At 35.8% G+C, this 12,764-nt stretch overlaps 1 long non-coding RNA gene across 1 annotated transcript; it reads left to right on the top strand.

The window, feature by feature from the left end:
• Positions 1-4,662: 4,662 nt before the first annotated feature.
• On the top strand, positions 4,663-5,527 carry LOC122231800. Its single transcript, XR_006209047.1, has 2 exons — positions 4,663-4,795; positions 5,047-5,527. It is a non-coding gene; the product is annotated as an uncharacterized LOC122231800 (long non-coding RNA).
• The last annotated feature ends 7,237 nt before the right edge of the window (positions 5,528-12,764 follow it).

The raw sequence follows: 12,764 nt of genomic DNA, 5'->3' as shown, positions 1-12,764 counted from the left end.
CAAAACTATTGCTTTTTTTAGATCTATATAAGAAATTGCACTAAAAGGTTCAAAAGCCTTTTTTATGTTTTATACATAAACTCATTAATATTGGATCAACTTACCGGGAAAATTATAAATATTTTATTGTTCATTTAAACCCATTTTTTTACAGGTATTATAAACTATAGTAAGTAAAGTTTATCTCCCTCAGATATTCTATAATTATTACACACCCCCCAAATCTGTATTCTTATTTATTTATTTATTTATTTATTTATTTAGAGAGTGAAAGAGAGAAAGTGGGGGAGGGGCAGAGAGAGGGAGAGAGAGGGACGGAATCCCAAGCAGGCTTTGGGCTGCCAGTGCAGAGCCCGATGCAGGGCTTGAACTCATGAACTGTGAGATCATGACCTGAGCCAACATCGGACGCTTAACAGACTGAGCCACCCTGGCACTCCCTAAATTTGTATTCTAAAGTCTAATTGCATATTCTGGCACAACAATAACAATTTTGCTTTTAGAAAAAATTACTCCCATTTTGCCCTGATAAACAGAACATATTAAGATCTTGCATGCACTTTTCCATACATTCACACGGACTTAAATTCTTAAAGAATTAAAGAATGAACATATGTAATAATAGGTGCTAAAGGTATTTGTACATACTGTTCATTTTCTTATCTGATAGTCATTCTATAATGTATAAAAATAAGGGGCATGGATGTTAAAGGTTTTGCTTGCATATACAGAGATTATTTATTAATGATCTCAGTATAATATTTATGAAAGTTCTCAAAGTTAACTAGTATAACAAAATTCCATGTAAGCTGACATATTACATAGAAACAAAAATTTATATGAAAATTTTGTCAAATATTAAATTTGTAAAGTTGTTCCCCAACAAGGTAAGAGTGATTTTACCTACACAGTATAATGATTTGTAGCCCTGTCTCAAGTTACAGGAACAAAATCTCTTAAAAGACAGTAGTTATTATAATTCAATTTAATTGAACCATAAAGCCAGTGTGGGACACTTTGAGAGCACTGATTAATTAGGGTATTTTATAAATTAGAAAAAAAAATATGCTTACATTAATTCTAACATTGTGATAAAGTCTTGAAGAAAACATAATTTATTTAAACCAAAATTATTACACCGTATACATTTATCCAAGGATTTCCCCTTATTAGGAATCTTACTGAACTTTATTTTAATCAAATAGAAAAATCTTTCAAATTTTGTTTTAAAGTAACAAAGGCATGGGATGCCTGGGTGGCTCAGTTGGTTGAGTGTCCAACTCGTGATTTTGGCTTAGGTCATGATCTCAGGCTTGTGAGATCGAGCCCTGCATTGGGCTCTGCACTGATGGTGTGGATCCTGCTTGGGATTCTCCGTCTCCCTCTCTGCCACTCCTTGATAGGCACACTCTCTGTCTCTGTCTCTCAAAATAAATAAACAAACTTTAAAATAAAATAAAATAAAATAAAATAAAATAAAATAAAATAAAATAAAATAAAAACAAAGTCCTTAGAATTTTGTGGCTCTTCTCAGGCACCTGCCTTCCCTTGTTTCTTATCCTTTAGCGTAGCAACCAAATTCATTAATTCAACTCGGAATTAAACCTCAAAATTTTTGTTCTTCTGAATTCAGTTCAGCAAATCACCTGTGTTTATGTAAGTAAGCAAATGAAAACAGCTCTATTAAATTCAAGACTTGTTTAACTCACTTCTTTCATTTTCTCTAGACATAGTAAAATATATATAAGAATTTGTTCAAAAAATATTTATGTCATACAACAGGACGTCATTATTAAATTCTGGGCCAGTGATGATTTTCTCCTTATTTTATTATATGCTTTTATGCGTTGTTTATTTATAGTCCTCATCCAGTCAGATTGTGGGTCAAGTTAGGGACATAATTATTGAGGTTAAGTAATACCTTATAGTTGGCATACAGAACATTTCTTGCATCTTCTTGTGACTCACTTTTTAATATAACTGTGAGATTTTCCTGGTTTTGGGGTTTTTTGGTTTTTGTATTTTTTGTGTGAGGAGAGAAAAATTTGCACACTTGAAATTCTAGAGTTTTCAGACGGGCATGCAACTCCAGATTAATCAAAAGCAACAATTTCCACTACAAATTGTATTTAGGCTCACTAATGTTTGGTTTAGGCAAATTAAGCAAAACCCTCTCAAAAGTTAGAACTCTCCAGGGTGCCTGGGTGGCTTAGTTGATTAAGCATCTGACACTTGGTTTTGGCTCAGGTCATCCGGGGTCATCCCAGGGTCATGGGATCAAGCTTTCCGAGGAGCTCCCCACCCCTGTCAAACCCCCCATCGAGCCAGGCTCTGCACTGGGCACGGAGCCTGCTTGGGATTCTCTCTCTCTCTCTCTCTCTCTCTCTCTCGCTCGCTCGCTCTCTCTCTCTCTGCCTTCCTTAGCTGTTGCTACAACAGTAATTTGAATTGCAAGAGCATTAGAATCACCTGGAAGGCTTATTAAAATGCACATTTCTTGGCCCTTGCTGGGCAGTATGTGCTTCAGTAGGAAAGGTCTGGGAAGTTGCATTTCTAAGTTCCCAGGTAATGCTGGTAAAGCTGGACTGGGGACCATTCTGAGTCCAATGTTCTAGAATGTTTGCTAAACGACCAATTTCTGTGCCCAATTAATCTGCCAAAATTTCCTGAGAGGGGGAAAAAGAAATGAAGAGTAGTAACACTTAAAAACAGACAAACCGCTATAAAGGCTAATTAATCTTTCTTCGTAAGAATGGGGGAAAATTGTATTTTGTTTCACACTCACAAAAAGCTTTAAAATCTAATTCATATGTCAGAAGGAAGCATAGAATGCAAAATTTACCGACCCAGATCTCAAAGGAAGATCAGAGGCTCAGAGGCTCTCCATTCCAATGAGCACAAAAATTTTGAGCAAAAATTAAAAACAAGGAGGATGCTGGAAGTTATCAAAATTTTGGATGTAAGCAGACCAAAAAAAAAGATTAGAAAAGTCCTGGGTGGCTCAGTCAGTGGGCATCCAACTTCAGCTCAGGTCATGATCTCGTGATCCATAAGTTCGAGTCTGTGCTAAGAGCTCAGAGCCTGGAGTCTCCTTCACATTGTCCCACTCTCTCTCCGCCCCTCCCCGACTCATGCTCTGTCTCTCTTTGTCTCTAAAAAATGAATAAACTTAAAAAAAAAAAAGATTAACAAAAGGTATGAAAGACTATCTCTGCTAGATTCCCCAACACTTTCACTCAAGAAAGAATGTCTCTCCTAATATTACCCAACAAAGTCAAAGAATTGTGGCCTGACGATAAATTCCCAACAGGAGTCTTGGACGTGGAGGCCCCAAATCAGAACATCTAGATTATTGAGGCTTAGGTATGGGTTTTCTGCAGCTCAGTCCCCAAGCTCCAGACCATTCCAGGCTCATTGTTTTCTGTCCTTGCTATCTAAGAATTCTAATATTTTTGAATTTCTTCCATTTCTCCTAGCAAGACATAAATACATGAATACAGTATAATTTGTCATTCCTGCTTCCTTGAAATTTTATTAAGAATTTCAGAGTAGAATAAACTGAGGGTTACTGGAGGGGAGGTGGGCAGGGGAATGGGTTCAATAGGTGGTGGGGAGGAAGGACTGTACTTGGGATGAGCACTGGGTGATGAATGTAAATGATAAATCCCTAGATTCCACACCTGAAACTAATGTTACACTGTATGTTAACTAACTGGTATTTAAATAAAAACTTGAAAGAGAAAAAAAAAGAACTCCAGAGTAAAAGAATCCTTTACTTTCCAACCTTTGTTACCTAGTGGTGTGAAAATAAGGATGAATGGTCGTGAGTTCTTTAATCGCCTCAACACAGGCTGACCCTATCAGTGGTATAATGGAGGATAAATTGGAACCAGTGTCTCCGGGGTCACAAAAATAGGCTGTGCAGAGTTGTTCACCATGGTTTGTTAACAATTTTCAAGGAATTTAGCAATTTTCAAGGAATTTATGGTTAAATCTTTGCCCTTCATAAAAACTGTGATGAATTTTATAAATGTAATTTGACTTTGCCACTTCAACTGATATAAACAAATTGCTTTACATATTATGCCATAAGAATGTTCCCCCAGGTCAAGAAACAAAAAGTTACAATTGTTGCATAACTGTGTAATTTTTACATGTAGATATAAATAATGTATATGTGTGTATATGTGTATGGGTATATGAATGTATATATGTGCATATAACTAAATTCTACAAGTAATGTAATCATTCTCCTATTGATGGAAATTTACCGTGGTCCCATATATTTTGCCGCCATAAAAAAAGCAGCAATAAACATTCTAACTTTCCAGAAGATGTATTCTTTCACACTGGTTCTTTAATCTCCATAGGCTCAAGTCCCAAAAATGGAACTGCGAAGTCAACATGTTTTTTGTCTTTAAAAATAATAATAATAATTACTACCAGATGACTTTACAAAAAGTTTTCAATTCACATTTCCACCAACAATGTATAATGTTCGTATCCCTGAATCCTCACCAGCACTGAATTTTTTTAATATAATCTAATGGAATTAAAAAAAACATAGTTTCCCTTTCAATTTGAAATTCCTTGATAATACTGAAATTAAACATCAACGTTATTCCTTTAATATTCAAATGCTGAAAATATGTATAACTACGATCAATGTCAAGAATCGAATAACCAAGAGTCCTGGTAAATTATACATCAGAATTCCTAAGCGAACACAGCACTGGATGTGGAGCTGGAAAATTCCTATATAAATCCTAGCTCTTCCATCTACCACATTGAAAATGTGGGTAAGTTGTTTAACTTTTCTAAGTTTTAGTTCCTACAATATCTAAATTGGACTAAATCACCACTCCTACTTCTTGAGGCATTGTGATAATGTGGATAATGTGACGATGTTGAGGAGTATCATCTGCTGAAGTGGTTAGCACGATTCCCAGCACCTAGAGAGCAGTTAATAGACATTGTATTACATTGTATTAGTATTACAAGGATGCTTACCACCTTCTGATATGCTTTCACTCTTTTTCTCTCTAGGATCTTGAGTGAAACGTGGTTAAAGAACAAAGCGGAATGATGTCAACTTGATGACCTCAATGTATTCACATTTGAAATACCTTAAAATATTTTTCTGGCAACACAAAAGACATCTGCTGTCTTAAGTTGGCACTGACACTTTCTTTAAATTATATATGCAACAATATTACAGTGACATCGGCAGCATCAAAGAAACAAAAACCAAAACCCAAACAGAATGAAGCAAAACACAAGAAAGCACATAAACCTTAATGGTGAGTTAATTAAATTCTTAATAGTGAGATGGCAATGTTTTGAGTATTACAATGCCTTCATAAATGAATAGGTAGCCCCTGTGAAACCATGTTATTGGTTCACCCATTCACTCACTATTTTTACATCTTTGCTCTTTGTCTCTGTAAATTCACTAATTCTTTCTGATGTTATGTTCTCACACTCTGAGCCATTTTTATCAATTTATAATAAACTTGATCGAATAGTAGTTTGCATTTGTTTATCCTTGGTTGGTTCAAAGCACTTGGTATAATTTCCTTGAAATCATCTCCTCCCATTTCACAACATTGCATTCTTTTCAATTAATTCCCAATAAACTCGTAATTGTCCATGCTCTGTTAGAGCCAGCAGTTAATCTCTGTTTAAGCTAATGGGTTCAACGTCTTCAACAAACAAATCTTTCGTGAAGGCTGCTGACAACCCAGAGTATTAACTGAATCTAGTTTCATTATTTCTCAGTTTCCTTGATCTTTTTCTCTCTTATTGTTTGGGAAATAGTCATGGCATTCTGGTACTAGTATATAATGTGATAAGGACTAGAGAACACAGTGCAAAGAGTCAAACTATTCTCCTTAAAGCTGGTGTGACCCTTCTTGTATACCAAGCCTCAGATGACAAGCCCATAACATGGGTAGTAGTACTCTCTAAACTCATTTTCAAGCATGAAACCAAACACATCTGACAATGTATGATTTCACTCGTACCTTATACAAGTGCCAAGAATAAGAAGTACAGTTGTATCAAATAAAATGATATATTTTTCAATTAGAATTAATTTTTCAAAATGGAAAAACTTAACCACTATTTTTATTATAAAAGTAAATGTACTCATCATTTTTAAAAAGTACAAAGAAAAAGGGAAAAAAAAAATTACCAGCTGTCCTACATCCCAGAGACAATCACTGTTAACATACAGATGTGAAATATCCAAACATTTGGATAAAATAGATAAAATTATTTAAAAAAAAAATACTAGACATTATTTTGGATAACCTATTTTTCTAATTGTATAGAGCATAAAATAAATGTCATCACTTGACAATATAAACTAACCTATTCTTTTTTTTTTTTTTTTTATGTCTATTCCTTTATTTGGAGAGAGAGAGAGAGAACAGAGGAGGAGCAGAGTGAGAGGGAAAGAGAGAATCCCAAGCAGGCTCCACACCATCAGCACAGAGTCTGAATTGGGGCTTGAACTCATGAACAGAGAGTCGGATGCTTAACCTACTGGGCCACCCAGGCACCCCTAATCTATTATTTTTTTAATTTTAATTTTTTTTTTTTTTTTTAAGGAGAGAGAGAGAGACAGAGCATGAGCAGGGGAGGAGCACAGAGAGAGGGAGACACAGAATCTGAAGCAGGCCCTAAGCACTGAGCTGTCAGCACAGAGCCCATCGCGGGGCTCCAACTCACAAACCAAGAGATCATGACCTGAGCTGAAGTCAGACACTCAACCAACTGAGCCACCCAGGTGCCCCCCTAATCTATTCTTTTAAACAGCAAGGTACATTTCATTGTAAATATATGTAATATACCATAATGTATTCACTGAGGCCTCAGGAGGGGAATTTAAGTTGCTTATAATTTTCCTATTACAAATAAACATTATAAAAGTAATCTTTGATGGGGCACCTGGGTGGCTCAGTCTTTTGGACGTCCGACTTGGGCTCAGGGCATGATCTCGTGGTCTGTGGGTTCAAGCCCCGCGTCAGGCTCTGTGCTGACAGCTCGGAGCCTGAAGCCTGCTTCAGATTCTATGTCTCCCTCTCTCTCTCTGCCCCTCCCCTGCTCATTCTCTGTCTCTCTCTCTGTCAAAAATAAACATTCAAAAAAAGTTTTTTTAAAAAGTAATCTTTGCAAAAATTTTTTCTATGTTATTTGTGTAGGAAAATTACTAGAAAGAGAATTGCTAGATCAAAGATCTATAACAATTTAAATTTCAAGATATTGGGACTAACTGTCCTTCAAAATATTGTACAGAACTGTATTTTTGAGTTTCTTTCCTTCGTTTTCTCCATAGCCAATCATTTTAATTTTTTCCAGTCTCTGAGACAGAAAAGAAATCCAGTCCAAAAATATACAAGGGAGATGAATAGATAGAGAAGGAAACACAAATGGCCAAGAGAAATAAGAGATGGTCAAAGTCAGTCCAATCAGAAGAGCTAAACTTTAAAAAATGCAACAATATTCACTGTTAGCAAGTGTGTGAGTATTAGACATTCTCATATCCCATAGACATGGTATTGGCAGGAATACAAACTAGGGCCTTGTTTTGGAAGCGTATTTGGTCACAACAAAAAATATTATTCGTATATTCATTCCACAGCAGTTTCATTGAGGAATTTATCATAGAGATAATCTTGAAAAAGTACAGAAGCCAAGATATGTTATTAATGTTACTGGTAGAAGATTATTTAAATAAATTATAACATTCATACAGTGCAGTTTTTAAAAGTAATATCTTGAAGATAAATTGAAGAACTCAACCAAGCTTTCATAATATATATGCCTATGAAATTATTATGTTGTATACCTTAAAGTTATATAATGTTATTTGTTAATTATATCTCAATAAAGCTGGGGAAAAAATGTAAAGCCTAGATTCCGAACATCCTTTTGTATAATTCCAAAAGAGTAAGTTATATTTCAGGGCACCTGGGTGGCTCAGTGGGTTAAATGTCAGACTCTTGATTTCAGCTCAGATTGTGATCTCACGGTTCGTGGGATCATCCCTGCATCAGTCTCTGTGTGGACAGTGCAGATTGTACGTGCGTTTCTCTCTCTCCCTATCTTTCTGCTCCTCCCCTTCTCTTGCGCTCTCTCTCTCTTTCTTGGATTTAAAAAAAATTTTTTTTAATGTTTACTTATTTTTGAGAGAGAGAGAGAGCACAAGCCGGGGAGGGGCAGAGAGAGAAGGAGACACAGAATCTGAAGCAGGCTCCAGGCTGTCAGCACAGAGCCTGACGCAGGGCTTGAACTCATAAACCGTGAGATCATGACCTGAGCCAAAGCCAGACGCTTAACCAACTGAGCCACCCAGGCGCCCCAATTCTTGGATTTCTTTTACCAAGTGCATGAATTATATTTTTATGTCAGCCTGAGGTATTAACTAAATAAAATTATGAGCCATTTTTGTCATTTCCCACTTTTGTGTATAAATGAAGAAAACCGAGGCTTGTCTTTTTTAAATTTGATCATTCTAAGTCTGTAATTTTTATGAAATCCTCTGCTAACTTCGTAAAGTTTAGTGCTCTGCTAACATCCTTTCACAAAGACTGTTTATGTTGTACAATAACTAGTTGCTCAAGACAAATCTTATAAGGTAGATACAAAATGTGGCATGCATCTTCTGGGTCAAACTAATTTCATGTAATGAACAAAATTGTGTAAATATCAAATTATAGGACCTTCATATGATCTATCAATCTACCAAGTTAAATAGCTGAAATCACTTCCAAAACAAATCCTTTTGCAGTCAGCAAAATGAAGCAATTACATGAATAAGTTTTTCCACTTGGCCTATTTTTCTGCCCATGGTTATTAATCAGTCTCACTGACTACATTTTCCATTTTACATCCACTTTCAGGCACTACTCCAGGTGGCCAAACATTTCACATTACGTAAATAAAATAAAACAAAACCTTTGCCCATTGAGCAAATGGATGTACTTCAGATCTAATTCTTCCAGCCTCTCTCAAATCATTCAGAAAACACAATATGGATTCTATAAAAGGATACTCAATATTTTCATTTTATTTGGCTAACTGGAATTTGTTTAAGTGAAATTTTGCTCCAACCGATATTACCCAGATAGCTGAATTAATTTAGGTTGATGGCCTGTTTTATCTCATGGCTCTTTGATACCTTTGGCTCGATTGTTTGTTGCTTTGCCTTGTCTCTTCTTCCGAATTCAAAGTCTGGGAAATGCCTGTTTGGAACAGCTGTTTCACATAATGCCTCTTTCAGATGCCAGTTCTTAACCCTTGCTACATATCAGAATGACTATTTCTTTATACTACTATTCTAGACGCAATCAGGTGGTGATTCAGATTTAACTGGGCCAAAGTGGGGCCAGGGCAATTTTTTAGAGCTTCAAATGTGATTCTGTTGTGCCCGTACATCCTGGCCGTCAAGCAGGGTCAAATATTACTCTATGTTAATGATAGGTCTCTTAAATTTAATCCAGGTCCTTACAGCTGATAGATTTCTGTAGGCTGATCTGCCCTGAGTGATAACATGGCTGTAACAAATCTACTCACAACATCTATGTTTTTCATAGGAATTCCAGTGTTCTAAAGATTAATGGTTCTTAGGCCTCAGAGCGTTTTGTTTTGGTTTTTTGGGTTTGGGGTTTTTTTGAGAGCTTTAAAAAATAATAATGCTTGTACCACTCCCAAAGTCTAAAGTGTGACCTGGGCATTGAGATTCTTTAAATTTTTCCCAAGTGATACTAATGTGCAGCCAAGGTTGAGAATGACCATATAGGGCCAAGATACTTAAGAAAATTCAAGTCCTGCCTTGTCAAATGCAGTTTCCCTCTTTCCCAGAGAGATTCCCAGGGGATAACTTAACCATGGGATAATGACCACAGGAAATAATCCACAACTATTATATATATACACACATATTCTTCTTTGAACTTTGGCTTGGAAATATCTGTGTTAGAGTTCATTTCTAGAACTCTATACGGGACAGTCCTAGGGGAAAAAAATGAGACTAGAAAATATATTTTCCATGGCCTTCTCTTAGCTTCTTTTATCAATTCTCCTCATTTCCCTACCCAGGAACTTTTCTTACATCACAGTCTCTGAGGGCTTTGCTCTCAGCTAATTAGCTAAGACATTAGCTTTCAAAAGTATAAGATGTTTTCTCACAAAGATGTAGAGTATCTGTATTTAATAGGACAGGCTATGGAAAGATTTTAATTCTTTCCAGGAACACTACATCTTCTCACCCTATTCATCAGAATAGTCAGGTTTCTAGACCAAGATTGAAATTTACTGTTAAAAAATAAATTCCTATATGACTTTTCTACAGCTCTACTATGCTCAATATTATCTTGATTATAGCAACAAAAATTCTTGGTAAATGGGGATATCGATCACCTCTTTTCCTGTATCTCTCCCTTTCATGACTGGCTCATAACCATGGCTCCTTTGGTCTGAATGTTTGTATCCCCCAAAATTTGTCTGTTGAAATACCAACCCCTAAGGTGATGGTATAAGGAGGTGGCACATTGGGAGATGATTAGGTCATGAGGACCAAACCCTCAGGAATGGAACCAGTGACCATAGGAAAGAGACCTCAGCCAGCCCTCACCTTTTCTACCATGTAAGGACACAGGGAAAAGACAGCAATCTGTGATTGAGGAAGTAATCTCTCTCCAGACACCGCATCTACCAGCATCTTGATCTTGGACTTCCTAGCCTCCAGAATGGTGAGAAATAAATTTCTGCTGTTTATAAACCACACACTGTATAGTGATTTGCTATAGCAGCCTGAGTAGACTAAGTAATGGTGAAGGTCACAGTGTTGTTGTTTTTTTTTTAATTGTATTTTAATGCATTACTCATTGCTGTTTCTGCATTTTTAAGTAGTTTGTATGTATTAAGAAACATTGGAAATGCAGAGAAAATAGTAAAGAATGAAACAAGAATCACTGACAGAAATGGTCACGATGAAAATCTTAACCCACTCCCTTTCAATTTGTCTCTCTGATTGATATTGACACCTATTAATGTCAAAGGAAAAAATCGGAGATTCAGTCCTGTGAACTGGCTGTAACTGTAAGACATTTGATAGTGTAAGACAAACATGAAGCTCAATTCTAGCCAGACTCCATGCAGATTAACCCTCTTCTGCTAAGACATCATTTGAGATGGAATAAATATAGTTACTAACATACAACCTTTCTTAGTTAAACCACAATTCAGTTATGCTTCCCTGACTTGTAGCAGTTGGATTTTGAATGATCACAGAACATGTCTTGAATAATTTCTAAAGATGGTTGATTATTTCTTTTGCAATTTGCTTCTTCCTTTTTAAATTCAGTTCTTGGAACATCAGTATAATTTGGGGGTACTTTTCTTCTCATATTTATATTCTCTCTCTCCCAAAGTTGATGTATACTTCCATATTTATGTATTTGAACATTGTATGGAAAAATGTGTAAAACAATGAGGTTATACAGTATATGCAAGTTTTTTATACTTCTATTTTGAAAAGTAATTGAATACTGAATATATATAAACTAATATTTATAAAATACGGATAAGATACACACATAAGTAATGAAACAATAATATATCTGCTTTGACTAGCCCCTCTCTTCCTCCTCTTCTCAGTCACTTAATGGGTCCTAAACTGGTTTGTTCTCAGACCCCTTCCAATCTACTCACCTGGTCTATTCTGTATTTAAGGAAAAAACATTTGCAGGTATATTTGACCTCCAATTCTTCATTAGGTTAGCCAGTGGGAGGTACTGGGAAAAGGCAGGGTATGATCTCCCTGTCTCCTATGGTGTCTCCAGCAAAACTTGTCCCTCTTTTGCTGGTCTAATTCCTGACAGATACCCTCTCCTTGCATGAAGCCTGCTCTCCTAGACAATGCTGATCTTAGCTCTACTGGCTGCCAGAGATTCCAGTCTCTTGAGTCTGAGAACACTTCTCCCACTACTCTTCTGGCCCTAGGGGCATGACTGGCTTCCTGTCCCCAGTAGCTGACTCAAAATGCCTGGTTTGACTTTCATAATCTGAGTAACCAAATTACCCGTTGTAATCACCTCTGCTTGAAAGCCCAAGAAATTTCTGATTTGTAAGTGGATGCTAAAAGCTCTTCCATTTCTAGTTTGCTAGAAAAAAATTATTAAGCTTTATTACTTAATTTTATTGAATTCACTTTCAGCATTTCCGGGGATAATGATTTGCTTTTCCTTCTTTAACTTGTTAATGTGATAAATTACATCTATAGGTTTTTTCTATTGTTAAAAATCCTACATAGACCAAGTTTTCATACTACACTATGAATTTTCTAGGTCACTATAAGAAAGAAAATTTGCTGAGTTCTAATTTAGAATTTTTACCATTAGATTCATGAGGGAGATTGGTTATAATTTCTCTTTATTGTACACTTATTGTATAATGTTGGTATCAAGATTATAGGGACCTCATAAAATTAACTAAAAAGAGTTCCTTCTTTTCCCATTCTGGTATAGTTTTCATATGACAAGAATAATACATTCCATTGACATTTGTAGAGCTCATAAGTAAATATGTCTGGGCCTTATGGCTCTCTTTTTGTGAGAAGAATTTTTAACTTCTAAATCAAATATCTTTACTGGTAAGAAAAATTTTCAAGTGCTTTATTTCATTGTGAACATTAATAAATTTGGACTATGAAAAGTCCTTAGATATTATTTCCTTGACTATAAACTTTCCTAATTTTC

The sequence above is a fragment of the Panthera tigris genome, chromosome A1 (genome assembly GCF_018350195.1).
Source record: "Panthera tigris isolate Pti1 chromosome A1, P.tigris_Pti1_mat1.1, whole genome shotgun sequence".
Taxonomy (NCBI): Eukaryota; Metazoa; Chordata; class Mammalia; order Carnivora; family Felidae; genus Panthera; species Panthera tigris.
This window is presented reverse-complemented; position numbering and strand designations above follow the sequence as displayed.